The 3,647-nt window shown below is 31.5% G+C and overlaps 1 non-coding gene across 1 annotated transcript; it reads left to right on the top strand.

Annotated features, from left to right (window-relative positions):
- Positions 1-508: 508 nt before the first annotated feature.
- Positions 509-3,647, top strand: LOC103311956. The gene is made up of 2 exons (XR_003839269.1): positions 509-651; positions 2,931-3,647. It is a non-coding gene; the product is annotated as an uncharacterized LOC103311956 (transcript).

Raw genomic sequence — 3,647 nt, 5'->3', positions numbered from 1 at the left:
GGACACACAGACATACATTCATTTTTATATATATAGACAACATTAAATAGGTGTGATACGCCCTCGCATCGGCCTCTTTTTAAATGGTGGATGGTAACTTCACGGCGTATCACAGTTTATTCTATATATCCTTGTGAATCATCTATATTCATCATCTAGTTTATATATGATCAATATTGGTGTCGCTAGATTCTCACTCACCCCATTTCCCCTCACAAATTCATGCATAGTGCATTACCACCTGAACACTATTGGAGCGCTATTGCTATTTATTTTATACATTGAAACACAGTCGCTCACACTAATGATCACTTACTATGCAGACATGTATACGAATAGAAAGTTGCCTATATTGAACTCCTTAGAAATGGTCGATATTGATACCCCTCAACACACAAATTAAATAATAAAAAGGTACCTCAAGATCAACAAAATCTTACTTTTTTCACCATATTGTAATATAATTGATGAATGATAAAATAAAACTTATGTAATGATTTTTTTTGTTTTTTGACAAATATAATATAGTTGGACATACGGAGTATTATTATGGGAGATTTTCACATATGGAAAGGCACCTGATTATATTCCCCTCAGCCACTTATCAGCAGGAAAGCGATTGGACCAACCACTTGACTGTTCTGCCGTAATGTAAGTTTGGGTACAAAATATACTTTCTAATATGACTATATTGAAATAATTTAAGCCGTGTATTTTATTTGGTTAATTTAAACATACTAAGCAGTTGTAATTATAATTTAAATTTTCAAACTTTTTCATTTCTGAGCAAAATATAGATACAGTAGAACTTCCATATAACGGTCACCGAAGGGACTATAAATAATGACCGCTATTTAGAGGTGCCCGTCCTACAGAGGTAGAATAACACTAGGATACACTCGATGGGACCAAAAAAATGACCGTTACATAGAGGTGACCGTTAACGGAAGTTTTACTGTATTAGGTATCTACGTATAATCAACTGGTTTTACAAGGTCTAATTATAATTTGTCACTCATATTTTCGCTGGTTGTTTATCGACAAAATTGTTCTTTGGTGATAATAAGCTCCAAAGATTTTAGATTCTGAGTTTAGCGATGAATGTATTTTTGAAATTCCCAATAGTTTTCAAAAGCACAGGGAAAAACGAAATAAAAATTAAGGGAAAACGAGAATTTTTACGCAAAATTGGTTTTCAACAGATGGATTTCGGTTTTTGTTGTAACTCTAAAATAAATGAGCGTATATACGTACAATTTTCATTGGTTGTTTATATTCGCATTTTCGTTACATGATAAAATTTTCAAAATATTTTGATTTGTTTTAAACTGTTTACGGACATTTTCAGTTTCCAATTTTTTTAGTTTTTTTTCTGTGAATGTCAATTAAATTTTATTTGTTACCTAAAAAAGCTTGGAAATTTAATACAAGCTTTAAGGCTCCTGAAATATTGTTACTTCATCAGTTAAAAAATATTAAAAACACATATGCATAATTTTTTTAATAAACATTCGAACTTTGATAACATTTTCAAATTGTATAGCTAAGGATTGAAAATTGAAATTAAGATTTCACGTAAATAGGTTATATTATAGGTATATAAATTACTTTATTCACAATATTATATAATTTATTTACTTAGTAATATACTAATATCATATAGGCTAACTGACCGCCGCATTAAACGTGTTTATAAAACACCTTACACTTATAAGGTCTATGATGGCAATAATTACATACGTATCTCGCGGGTGCAAAATTTTTAATTGAATTCCTGAACAAAACATATTCAGAAATTATAAACTTGGCCACGTAGTCTATAAAAACGTTCGCAATCGTTCGTATTTCGGCTAAAAAAAACAAACCCTCTGATAAGCATCATTCGTTCAAATTTTTTCCCTGGTAGGAATTTCCAGTTTTTCTTAAATATAAAATTAGATCCTTGTGTATTTTATAATCATTATAATTTTGTAAAGTTAATTAAATTAAAGATTTATCTTTTTTGGCCATAGGATTATAGGTAGGTACATTGTTTTTAATTAAATTAATTATTGTCCAAGTTTGAGCTTATGTTTCTTTTAAAACTGATATAACTACGTGTGTTGGAGGATGGGGGCTATAAAACTGACCATTGTACATCCTATGAAAGCTCTCTGCGGGCCATTATTAGTTCTAAAAAATAATTATGAAAACTTAGAGATTTTGTATTTACTGGTAAAATTAACGTATGAAGGAACAAGAAATTAATCTAAAAATTTTGATTATTATATTACTATTTGATTATTTTTAAAATCATTTTTAAAAATTTGTTACTGACACCAAATCTGACAACACCGCACGATTAAAGGCAGGTAAAAACGTTCGCAATCGTTCCATTCGCAATCGTATATTAGTATATTACCCGTGCAAAATAAACTGTTCACATAATCACAAGTGTATCTCACCGGGAACGCTGGTCAGTCGTGGCCCGTGGGCGGGATTTGCTATAATATAATTGAACGTATCTTGGCTGACTCATTTACTGATCCGACGTAGAGCCTAAACAATGATAGCTTGAGGCTTGCAATTTTGATGGTACCTTCGTACCACCATGTAAGCATTTTCTAAAATTCGCATTCTTAAATGGTGCTTGCACTAGAATTTTGGGATTCAAAATGGTCAATAAAAATTTTAAGTTTTGGTTAAGTCCATTACACCGGATATTAATTAACGAATTGAACAGTTTGAATCGTATAGCTAGGATTTGGCATTTTTATCGGCCATCGAAGTTCTTGCCGCAAGGGGTCAACTAATTATATATAAAACCCTTATTCACATCAACATTAGTTAAAATCCTATTCATCTATAACTGTGTATATACATTTTTTTTTATATAAAGATGCACTTCGTAGTATATACTAACTTTTTTTTAATATACTATTTGATTGCAGTTACATGATTATGTTAAGTTGTTGGGATATTATACCGGAAAAAAGACCGACATTCCAAGAACTGGTGAAGAGGATCGAACAGATACTGTCATCCAGTCGAGAATGTTTGAAACTAGTATGGTGAACACGATGTCTTACATCCGAGAGTAGTCTCCATGTTGTAATATTATATAATACCTATTTCTATACTTCAATAAATACACGGGATAACTAATAACAACAAGCCATACGGGATGTAGGATGATTCAATATACATAATTATACGCACTCCTTATATAGGTACACACGCGACACACGCAGCACTTAAATAATAATCCATAGCCTTCCGAGGAAGAAATACAGTAAAAATAACACAATATAAATAACAAGCAGTACCTTTGTCAAACCGCACTAAATAAAATCATAAACACATCAATACTTTAACATTGCGCATTAATCAATGCATATCAAAAGAAGCGATTACAAAAAAATCATTTTATATAAGGATCATACAGAATCAACTTTTTCCCTGTCTTATTCACAAGGTCGTCATGCACAACGTCCACGCCAGCCAATCTCTCAAAAGAAGCCTCAAAACACATCGTCCACCCCAGTATATTATGCACTTCCACAATATTTTTGCCATTCAAAGCGATTGCGTTCTTAATATATATATATTGAGTAATTCTAACATTCGGTATGACTGTCTTATTAATTATCTCGGATTACCGAACAAAA

The sequence above is a fragment of the Acyrthosiphon pisum genome, chromosome A1 (genome assembly GCF_005508785.2).
Source record: "Acyrthosiphon pisum isolate AL4f chromosome A1, pea_aphid_22Mar2018_4r6ur, whole genome shotgun sequence".
Lineage (NCBI taxonomy): Eukaryota > Metazoa > Arthropoda > Insecta > Hemiptera > Aphididae > Acyrthosiphon > Acyrthosiphon pisum.
This window is presented reverse-complemented; position numbering and strand designations above follow the sequence as displayed.